This window comes from Mugil cephalus, chromosome 16 (genome assembly GCF_022458985.1).
Source record: "Mugil cephalus isolate CIBA_MC_2020 chromosome 16, CIBA_Mcephalus_1.1, whole genome shotgun sequence".
Lineage (NCBI taxonomy): Eukaryota > Metazoa > Chordata > Actinopteri > Mugiliformes > Mugilidae > Mugil > Mugil cephalus.
In genome coordinates, this window is record NC_061785.1 from 18,842,932 (window position 1) to 18,855,299 (window position 12,368).

Sequence of the window (12,368 nt, forward strand, 5' to 3'; positions counted from 1 at the left end):
GATTTATCCACTGAATGATCTGTTTCTGTGACTTTATCATCTGAATGCACTCTATTCACAGATAATTTCTAAGCTGCGACCTGCTCAGAGTGATTCTAGCCGCCACCCTTTGAGGGCTGTTTACTTCTCGCGCATGGAATAAATGACTGTCTGCTTAATTGCAGGCTGTTTTCTGTGTTCTGTTATGCCATCTCGACATCCACTCTGAATTATTGATCAGCTGGTTTTGTAGTTCACCGCGTCTAAAATGCTTTTAAGGACGTGAGCGCGTGTTTTGAGGTCTTTGCATGAAAACCCTGAACTTTATTATTTATAAACACACGTGAGCTTTAAGGAGTCTATTAAACCAGCCTCTCCGTCTTTCCACCTTCTCTGAGCGCTCCTCTGCGGCGGACGTGGCAGTGGCTGTATGATAAACACATGTTTCTCTCGGTCTTCCTCTTGTGCATCAGATGTAGCACTGCGAGGCCTTAATTCTCTGTTAATTTCCCTCTCATAATGGACAAACACATTCATCAAACACACACCACATATGTGTACGGCATCCGCAGACAAAACAACTGTTCAGCACAAACACATGTGCACCCGCACGGAGCCGAAGACAACGTTACACATGCACAAACACACGCAAGCACTCTGCGCCACTGGGCAGGGACTAGCCTGAAAGATTGAAAGCAATTAAAACTATCATCTGCAGTGGCTCTGGGCTGGCCTGTGGCTGCGAGGGGGGAGCTGCCACTGTGCATCAGCCTCTCAGTCTCGGCAACGCACGGCGACATGAGAGGAAGAGTCGCAGCCCTCTCCGAAACACACTGCCGCGGCTCCCCCGCGCACATGTGTGCTCGCGCAGGGCTTCGCCATGCGACTGCCACAGCAAGCACTTGATCCAGCAGCTGATCTTTCACCTGCTCCCGCTGTCTTGTCTTCTGAGGGCCGAAAGCGCAGGGGCTGGAGCGTCCCAACACGGCGGTGGATTTGGATTCCTCCGCGTTAATCTGTGCGGTAACATTATTGTGGAGATTTTCGAGCAGGTGCACTGTGTATGGCACCTATAATGGCCTGGCCTGAAGCATCGGCAACCGGCCTGTCTCCAGAGGTGAGGCAACACAAACAGGAAATGGAGAAAAAGTTGAGGCTGTGATTTAGCGAAGATGGCGTAAGGTGTCTTCAGTGCCCTGATAAATGCTTGTTTTCATTTCATGTGCATGCTAACACAAAGGGTCCGTGGGGCCTTGGGCTTAGATGTGCTGGCCAGCAGAGGAAATAGTTATTGTTCCTGTAAATACTTTTGTGCTTTGGGATGTTTCATTGGTGCATATGAGGACACACACACACACATACACCGGCACACAAGGCTCATCAGTCTGATCTCATTAAGGGGAAGAGCTGTAACTCCAAGCTGTTTGGGCCAAACTTGGAGCAGTTTACCTGCGTTCAGATCCCTGGGAATGGTGGCTGTCTGGTTCTGTCTGGACTGGCCCTTAACAAGTCTCCTCAGGACAACCACACCACCATTATCAACTGCTCCCACTGTTGCTCGCTCTCTCCCGTTCTCTCTCCCCGTCCTTTCCCTCCGATCAGCTCGCAACCTGTCACTCTCACTTAGCGTCGACATTAGCACCGGTGGTTTCCTCATCCTGGTTCTCTTCACCCCTCCCTGCCACCATCTCCCCTTGGTGCGTTTGAATACATATCTCCGATATTCAGCCCCTACTTAATTTGACAGGCCCCTGTTTTGTCAGTCTGACAGGCCCATAGCAAGACACTAATAGGCCACAGAGACCACCAGCAAAGGCACCAGCCAGGGAGGCCCCTGCGGTGCCAGTCCCCATCACCCTCTACGTCTCTCGGGGCGATGCGAGCGAGCGAGAGGGAGGGGGGGGTCAGGGTTGCAGTGGTCAGGCAGCAGTGCTGTCACACCAGTCCACAGCAGACTGGACCAGGCCTCAGTACTGACACTCGTCACTGCCTCCATGCAATCCCCCTCCACCCCCCACCCACCAACCACCACCATCAGCCCTGCTATCACTCAGCGTACACACACAAAGGAGGGTAAAAAGAGCAGCCAGTGGGGGTATCCAGGGATCTAATGATTGCGCCTGCCACTCACAGCCATGGCTGCACTCGCCACAGACATGGCGGCTGAGAGACAGAATTAACTGTTTGTTTGGTGACGGATCCACAGCGGAGCAGCTGGGACAGAGACGTTTGTGCAGGGGTAACTGTGTGTGTGTGTGTGTGTGTGTGTGTGTGTTTCCCTTTAGGCCACCTGTCTGACTGATAGTGACCTGCTAAAGTCACATCACAGTTAATTGGTGGCCGTCGGTGCTCAGGCGACGCACCCTACATTTGTGTTCTTCTTTTGTGTGCTTCCCTAGGTAGGTGAAGGAGAAGTCCGAAACACGGAAGGTACGACTTGATTATATCTACAGACACGAAGCAGGCTTCCTGTTCCCTTTACACTCAGATGAGAAACAGTCACAGCTGTTCAGTCACACCAGCTGCAAAGTAGCTGTAGAGCCATTAAATTAAATGGATACCTACACTTTAAGAGAAGCAACCTTTTCCCTTTAGGATGCAAAACAATAAATCAGTTATCTTTTGAGTTTTAGTGTCATCGTGTGACCATTGGTATTAATATGTCTGAGGAAATGGTGCATTTTCAATTTCAATTTTTAATCTTAGAGGTTCAAAATGTTTTGCTAAAAGGATGCAAGTTTGACTACTTTGTGCACGTCACAGTGTTTAGGCACGCTCATAAAATCAGAGGAGATGATAATTTAGGAGTATTGGGTGATGAATGATTATTTAAACGTTTGAAAATCTATATATATATATATATAATCCAGACAAAGTCCCAACAGCTCAGTAGTTTGACCCTATTCTGTCTGAACCAGAAAGACGCATTTAATATTTTAGACTTCCTGAGGTTTGTTATCATTCGCAGCAACAAATTGAATGGAGCTAAAAGATCCTGAATTCAATTGTCAGTCAGTCCGGATCCTGGTTTTATCTGTTATCAGGCGCTGAGATGGAGAGAGAGATCCAGAGAATGTCATGGCTGGGATGAGAGCCAGAGACAGGGGGTCGGTAGGGGGACTCCTGGGGTCTTCCGTTTAGTGAATTATTAAGGTTTACTAATACTTCATAAATCCCCTCTTTGTCCTGTCCATTACCGGCCTGTCACATCGTCTCCACGCTGCTAGACTGACTCACTTGCTTCATCTAAATGACAGAAGTTAAACTGTGTTCCAGAGGAGATGGGGGTGAGGGTGGCGGAGCCGGGGAAGCGGGGAGGGGGCAACAGCACTCTGCAAGGAGGCCCCAGGGCTGGATGGCTTGGCGAGGGTGAGTTCGGCTTGTGCGCCTGTGCTTCTTGTGTATGTGGTGCATCTCGGCGTGCCTCTCTGTTCAGCATTGGGTAAATGCGCTGGAGTCCACCTAAAGACAGTGAGTGAGTGACTGGATCAATGGAGGAAGTCAGCGCTGTATCATTCGTCAGATCCAGACTTCCTCACTAACTCTTCGTGCCGCGACACCACCAGCTCGCTCCCTGTCCTCCCCTTCCCCTCCTCCATCTCTCCTCCTCCTCCTCCTCCTCCTCCTCCTCCTCCCCAAAGCAAACCTTGCCTCAGTGCGTGCCTGGCGGACTCTCTCCGCGGTCTCGACAGCCGAGCTGGTCGTTGCCCCGAGCGCTGAGGAGCTGTCGCCTCTCGTTAGTGTCGCTGTGGCGACCCAGAGTCCTGCTTCCCTGCTCCTTGATTAGAGAGTGAGGTGGATGGAGTCGTGTTGGTTTGTGTGTGTGTGTGTGTGTGTGTGTGTGTGTGTGTGTTTGTGTGTGTGTGTGAGTTTGTGTGTGTGGCTCAACCCCCCTCCTGCCCGCAGAGCTGCTTTTAAAGATCAGTGATTTGGTCAATTGGCCTGGCAACTCCAATCCCACGGAAGGTCACTGATGACTCAATGGACCAGTCAGTGAGGCAGGCTGTCATGTCACTATGAGTGTGTCCATGTTTGCGTGTACGTGTTTGTGTGTAAGTGTGTGTATGTGTTTACGGGGGGGCGGCCAGGCCCCCTCTCTAACAAAATCAATGACAACAAAATCTATCAAGATGTGATCACAGTGTCAGAAATTCCATAAGATCGTCCGGGCTTGCTCTGATTCAAAGTCACTGTGGCATTAGATCAGGAGATGATCCAAAGTCCTGTATGAGCACAGAGTCAGCGTGACCGACATTACGCATTATTTTTTATTTTTACGGTCCTTCGTCTGCTTTTTGTAATTAGCGCTTCCTTCCTTCACCTTATTTCCTGCTGGCGTGCGATACCTTTTTAAAGTTTTAATGTTTCATAAACCTCCAAGGCACTTAGAGCACGGAGCATCCTGACACTCACGTGCTACATCAGTGCATTTCTTTGGACCATTTCTTGGGTTCCCCTGCTGAATGTTCAGCACGGGAAGTTAGAAATGAGAAGTTCATTTTCGTCAAGCAAAACGGATGTAGCTAACCACGTAGGCTAAAACCGGTGGCTGACCTTGTGAAAAACTTCGGGCTGCCGACTGCGTGCCCGTCCGCTGCTGCATGGCCAGGTCAGCGAGTCCTTGCAGCCTGAGGGAGCCATAAATACTGTGTGTGATTTCACTTCCTATGTGCCCTGCCCTGGGCACAGCTGTCCATCTCTGGACAATTTCTCTGCCCAAAGGGAGGACCGACTGGCTCTGCGGACCTTGTACACAGACTGCCCATCTGTTTGAGGCTCTCTTTCATTCATCCCCTGGAAAACAGAAAAAGACAACTTGGTTCATTTTGAATTATAAATGCAGACCGAGTCACTGAGGGTTTATTTGCCATCTCAAACTGGAATTATTTATTCCACAAAAAGTGAAAAAGACTTGACACAGGCTGCCAGATTTACAGTTAAAGGGCTATTTTAGATAAATGACAGTGTGGCCTTAGAGATGGTCCATCAGTTCTTTACGCTGACCTAAAGTGAAATATAGAAACAAACGTTGGGAAGTCTGCCGTGAAGTTTGGTGTCATTGATAGAATAATGACGATGAGAAATATCTCAGCTTCCACTTAATGAACGGCCTTCATATGAAGTTCACAGATGATGTTAGAAATGATTATGACACTGACGCAGTATTTTATTTTAGCTGTAGACCTACTTAAGCACTTGAAAAGCATCTCTAAGGATGAAACCCAGTCTTCATGCTGCAGGTTCACTGTCTGCTAAAATGGAAGTTTTATAGCTCCCGGAGAAAGAGAAATGTACATTAAAATGGTTGTAATTCCACTTTGGATGTGGGAATTCTCAACTTAAATCTGAAAGTGCACTCCCTGCACTTTAACACCGTGACTTCAGTGTGGTATTGGTAAACAGCTAAAATAACAGAAATGTGTCACTGTATATGGACGTGTCTCCATCTCTTAATTTCAGCATAATTCAGCTATTTAGCTTGAAGCTTTGTTGAGCCCAAGCACAGCCTCATAGGCTGAGCACAGACTCAACTCTAGTTTAGTTTAAATATACGATTACTTCTAATACTAATACTTAAATAATCTACATTAACGGACACATATAGATGATTCTGCAAAATCCTGCAAGGTTCGAGGTTTTGATAAATAAATTATGGCTGTGGCTGAATTTAGACACACTTGGTTAAGATTTGTGACAAATCATTGTCGCTGTGGACAGAAGCCTCTTGAGACGTGGCCCCTTCTCTTTGTCTCGCTATCTTTTCCATATTCACCACTTCACTTCACTACCTCTCATCTTCTCATGTCTGGTCGGTTTCCTTCGGGTCCTGTCTGTTTATAATTTTCCTTGTAGGGATTAAAGCCTGGGCTGTATCTTGCACGATAAAGGACACTCTGCTTTCTTTAGTGTACACTCTTGAGTGTATATTTCTTTTGGAAAGAGGAATCGCGTGAACAGATAGAAGATAGTTCACATTCTCTATGCATTACAGCTCCAATCCATGCGAGAGGAGAGAGTCTGTGAGCAGGAGTGAGAATACGCAAGGAACGAAAGCCAGTGAGAGGGAAACAAGACTTCCCTCTAGCTATGGCTTCCTCACTTGTTTATTTGCTAACTGGGTGGGTGGGTGGGTGGGTGAGGGGGGTTGGGGGATAGGGCGAACATATGGTTTGCTAAAACATGGACTTGTAGTTGGGAGGCCGAGGCACCCTAAGGGATGGAGCTGACGGGCTTTGGTCCCTGTCTCCCTCAATATCTCCCGCTTGGGCAGCCAGAGCCGAACAGCCGTCCTCCAGGAGTCAGGAGCGCAGCGCAGCCTCTCGCTCGCTCTTTCTCCCTGCTGCCGCCGCCCTCACCCCTGCACCCATCCTCACTCCAACGCAGCGATGGTGAAGAGGTGGGGAGGAGAGGGGGGGCTACGTTGGCTTTGGGGCGTACGTTGGGGGGGCTGCAGCTGGGAATCTGACTGACACCATCTTCTTGTCCCTGCTCCCCAGAGTGTGGTGCTGCTCTGAGCCCTGTTGCTGAGGGACTAAAAGCACTGGTCCCGGCAAGAGGACACGCTGGTGCTGTGGTCCCATCACATATGGACGTTTGCTGCACGTTAGCCTTCGAGATTTTCCCACAGGTTTGCCAGGTAACGGATACTCCGCGCCGTGGGAGTTGGTCAGAAAATCGGACGCTGAGTGAGCTTCGGTTCGGGGAGTGGAGGGTTGTCAATGTCCTACCAGCTACTGCAGCTATCTTACACAGATCACTGCACTGATATAGACAGTTACCCCCACACACACACACACACACACACCCTCAAGGTCTATGTGTTTACGGACACACTCCCTCGTCGGGATCAAGGCGCTAATACACACACATGGTCTCACACAGCCTGCATTGATGAACAAGCATATGCACACATATACTCCCCGTGGGTCAGTGACTTAATATGCGCACACGCAAACACACTGTTGTTGATAGATTCACACACACACACACACACACACGAGCGCGCACAGCCCGAAGGTCAGCGTCGTGACAGACAGCAGCCCTGATGTGCTCTGACAGAATCGGCTGCTTCCTTTCATTTCCACTTGCCTTTCCCCCATCAGGTGACACCCACAGGTGCCTCGGTGATAGACCCGGCGTCCTGCGGGTGTGTTTGGAAGGGGGGGGGGGGGGGGGGGGGTCAGCTGGTGAAAACGGGATGATGGCGACGGCGGGCGGTAAAAGCGGGAGGCCGAGGCACCAGCTGCTTCCCGTCAGTGACCCCACAGCACAGGCACCGGCGTGAAGTCCAACGCTCATCACGCTCACAAATGATGAGCTCTGAATAATGGGCCTCAGCTGCGGCTCGTTCCGTATGAACGACTCTGGGAGCAACGCGCCTCTCGCCTACCGATCCTGCGCCCCTCCTGATGTCGGAGAAGGGCAGGGATATCTGCAGAGAAAAATCCAAAGAGTCATGACTAAACCTTGACATCTGCACTTTTCAGAAATCAAGCCGGCTCACATGGAAGGCTGCGGTCTTACCCTGGAAGGCGGCCAGCGTTCGTCCGGGCCTCGTCCGTATAATTGTGTGTGCTCACTCGAGCTGAAAATGTCTCCGTGTGCGCTCCCAGCGCTGGTGCCTGACATACTGTCGGGGCAGTTCACCTCCAAAAAGGACACTTGTCCATCATCCTGTCAAGGTTTTAAGATCTGGGACACGGTTCAGAAAAGATGCGGTTAAACAATGACGACCTTGTGTTGAATGAGGAAACCAACAACTTGTCGTTTTACGCTGAATTATTTCCCAGTTAAAACAAAACATGCTGGTGAGTGAGTGGTGTTTTTAAGGTTAGCTGATTTCCATTATTTCCTGTCTTGATGCTAAGCTAAGCTAACCTGTACCTGTAATGGTTGAAACGTTGCATCAATCATCTTCTTTGTTAAAAAACAAATAACTACATATCAGTACAGTACAAACTGCATCCAGTTAGTTACAGTTGCAGGTGAGGAAGGATGTGCACGCTCATCCTTTTAAGTTCATAAAGAATATATATAAAATAAACCCTTAAAAAAATATATATTTTTTCAGGTTGTGTCCACTGCATTTCATTTTTCTAAGAGATGGAATTACATCAAATGAAGAAAGTAAAAAATTAAATCTAATTAAAAAAAATGCTTATGTGGTGGGTTGTTTCATTTAAATTATTTTAGTTATAGTTTGTTGAAAAGAAAGAAGAAACAATTACTTTAAATTTTCATTTCAGTGCAAGGCTGCTCAAATGAAGTGATTTTTTTATTTTTAGCATTTTGTTAGAAGACTTACGTTTTGCTTTCTGGTTTAAAAACAGGCTAAATCAAAAAAATGAATTCGGTCAGAACAAACTCTGTGTCTGTTTGTGCGTCTGTCCTCATGAGACCGTGTGAGACGCCAGTGACATGAGTGGAAATGTTCAAAAACCATAAGAAGTGAAATCAGAGTTTGAGACACTGTAGGTTTTTATTTATTTATTTAATTTTTTATTTTTTTTTCCCCAGAAAAGCTGGGAATCAACGTCCAGTTAAAGGTCAGAATCACCTGCTTTAAGGATAACGTTGTCCGATATAGTTCGTGTTCCCTTTTCAGTGGAGATCAATCCTCATTTTAATTGGGACATTTTTTCTCTCTTCTCTCACTTTAAGTGATATCAAATTTTAAACTGGAAATGTTTTTTAGAAGTGGTATGTGCTTTCTCCTGCACTGTGGTGTTAGCTGCATATTCGCCTCCGTCTGGTTTTCTGTGCTCGCTTCGTGTGTGTGTTTTTTTCAGAGGTTGCGCGCAATCCTGTGTTGTGTCGTGACCTCCTTTGCCTTTGCGTGAAGAGACACGAAGCAGCTCCAAAGTATATAAAGTTTATTATTGCAACAATGATGTAAGAACTTTATTAGCACGTTAAAGAATGCTATTAAGATTATAATGATGACTTGGAGTCAACGCACACTGAAGACCAAAGGAAGTCACCAAAGGCGCGGGTTTGTTTAGTCACTGTGTGGCAAAGCTGGGAATGGCTGTCTGAGTTTTTCTCCTTTGAAACCGAGGGGAAATAGGGGAGGGGGTGGTGAATAATTGATAGTGGCTGAGAGCGATATGAGTTTAGTTAATGTGCCCAGCAGCGCAGGCTAAGAGAGGAGCTGTTAGCTATTCTACCTCAGGCCTAAAACTCAGGCAGTGGAAAAAAAAAAGAAAGAAAAAGCTGAAGACCCGCTGAAGGTTGCTGGTTGTTGTTCAGTCATTCATCTTTCTATCTGTGTGCGTTTCTTTTTACAGAATTCCGTTTCGTCTTGGCAGAAGTTGCGCGTGTGTTCTGGAGATTTCTCTTCATTTGCACAGGTTTGGTGCGTGTGTTTTGTGTGTGTGTTCGGAGGCGTCTGCACAGCTGGATCTCGCTGGTAGCCGTGTTGTTGCAGCCCTCAGGTTCCTTTCTCTGAGTGATAATAGAGTGCTCCTGTCAGCCTCCCCAGATGCTGCTCCATAAGGACCCCCGACTCGCCAGGAGAGTTTTGTGTTCACGCTGGAAAGTCTCTGCTGCTACTTCTTCACGTTCTTACTTTTCTCTCTCAAGGTAAAAGCTGCAGTTGGAGCTCACAAAGTTTTTTTTTTGGAGCGGGGGGCGGGGGCTGCATGTCAACTTATGACTTCATGCAAACAAAAGGGGGAGAAAAACTATAAAAGAGCAAAGACAGCAAGCTCGGCCTGGACATTTATTTAACCGATGTTTTTAGGCGTGGAAGAATGTAGTTCAGCTTCTGACAAGTTCATGTTCTCCCAAATGAATCAAATTATATAATGGTACAGGATACTTACCTTTCTGAAAAAACTTTGAACTCAAACACACACCAATCTGTTAAAAAAATGGAATTAAAATTAAAATAACACGATTAGACTGGAGTTAAACCCTACCTGCGATAGATGCAAGCAAGCTCATGCAACTTTATTACACATGTTTTGGACATGTCCAAAACTACATCACTTCTGACAGTCAATTTTCAATACTCTATCTAAAATATTAATGGAGCTCATCCCCTCTTGCTGCTTTATTTGGTGTCACTCCACAGGCTGTGAACTTAAGTAATTGTAAGTCCAATATGGTGGCCTTTTGTACACTACTGGCCAGACGTCTGGCCTCTTCCCCCGTCATGTTCCCACTGGATCAGAGAGACTATGCAACATCTGAAGCTAGAAAAATGAGATACTCTCTCCAAGGGTCTGTTTTGAAATTTTACGCAACCTGGCAGCCTTTCTTGGCTTTTGTGGATCTAAAGGAAGCAGAAAATGTAACCCTGTAACACATGGGAACCCTTTACTTTTATTGTCACATATGTTTTCTGACTCTGCTATGTTTGCTTACGTGATTCACCCCATCAACAAGTACGTGAAATGACTATCTTTATTTCAGCGGTACAGATCTGGTGGGTGGGGGGTGGTGACCAGGGGTTAGTTACTGTTTGTATTTTGTTTGTATTTTGTATTTTGCATATGGTGAAAATCTCAAATAAAAAGAGCTTGTTCAAAAAAAATAAAAAAAATAAAATAACTCAGAGGAGAGTGCACAAACGATACACTGCAAAAAACTAATTTCAAGAAAGCAAAATAAAATAAAATAAAATAAAATCCTCGTATCAAAGAAATGCATCTTGTATTCTGTTCAGAGACAAGAACTTTTTTAAGAATTTTTGTCAGGTAAAAAAAGCTTAACCCACCTCCAGATTTTTTTTTTCTTAACACAAGATGTTTTGATTGAATATAAGAATATTTAGCTTCTTTCTATCAATGCTGTTTTTGCAGCGCGTTAAGACGTCCCAGTCAGCTGTGCTGAGATATCTGCGGTACTTTAAGCTTCGGCATTTATAACTGCAGCATTACTTAAGCTGAATGATGCATTACATCAGACCACACGTTCATTGGTCACAAACACTCTGTGAACCGCAGACGCATCGCGCCGTCGCTCCCACTGTTTCCGGGGAAAACGATGTGCGGCGGAAGAACAGGCCGAAAGAAATAGCAGGTGCGGGAGGATGAGATCTGAATTTTAAAATGAAGTTGATTTATCTGCTGATATTTCAGTGAACCTGGAACACATCAGCTCAAAGAGATGAGTCCTTTCTGTCTGACTTGACTCATGGTAACGGGTTAGTGTGAAAACAGAGCTTTCAGTGCCACATACAAGAAACAGCGTGTGAGCTTTGACTTTCTGACACTTTGCAGCAGTTTGATTTGACGGAAGCAAGAATCTCATGTACCCATTTATACACCAGTCAACCGGTTAACTTACCCAGCATGCACCCGATGGCCGTTGTGTCATAGTTTACTTGAGTCAGATGGAAAACATTACATATTATTAATTTCAAAAATATGTAAATCCAATAATCTTAATTCCTACTCCACAAAAAATATATATTTCCTCACTGTATCATTGTCACATAGTGTAATGTTTAAGTAATGTTTAAGTAAAAAAAAAAAAAAAAGCACCAAAACAGGTGCAACTCTAGACAACTCTAGAATAAAATACGTTTTCTATTTATTTTTCCTCATTTCCTCATGAAATATTTGAACCTTCACAAATATTGAGGTCTCTACCAGAATAGTTTCCAGCCTTAATCTCAGATCCAATCAACGGTCCCTCTCTCACAGTCACAATGGGATTGAGGATCTGACAGCACATATGACGAAGGGAGTGGCATCGGTCCTCGCTTATATCGCTTACACTTAACAGGAGAAACTGACACTTTCCCTCAAGTGTCTCTGTTGTTGGAAAGAAACTCTCCCAGAAAAAAAAAAAAACATCGTGTACATTTCAACTCCCACATGTCTGAAGCGGAGGATCTTCCTCCGTTCCTCCTCCAGCTTCTCTCTTCCTCTTCCTTCTTCTTCCTCCTCATGCCACAGAGCACTCCTGCCGTTCCTCCCGATTCACCAGACATCCTCTTTCCCCTGCTGTCACATTTGGTACAGATGGTTAGGCTCTATGGAGCGGCCTGTCACTCTCCATTTGGCCGCCCCCGCGTGACGCCGGGCCCGATGTCTCGTGAAGGGCCCCCGACTTTCCCGGGACACACGGACGCTGACATTTCTCAAAGGGGCTCGTGTGTGCGCATCCCACCCAGCCGAGGGGAGGGATGTGAAGGACCGGGAGTCGACCCAAAGCCCGCAACGGGGCGAGAGGAGCCGGGGATGGAGATGGAGGAGAGGAGAGGGAATGGAGAGTGAGGGGTTGAGAGTTAGATTTAGAGGGGAAGAAAAGGAATAAATAAGAAGAAGGGGGTGTAAAGTCTCAGTTGAGACATATGTCAGTCAGAGCTTGTTGTTGTGATCTTGCGGCTCAGATCAGCCAGTTCTCTGTATGACTGAGCTCCTTAGGAATGATACAGC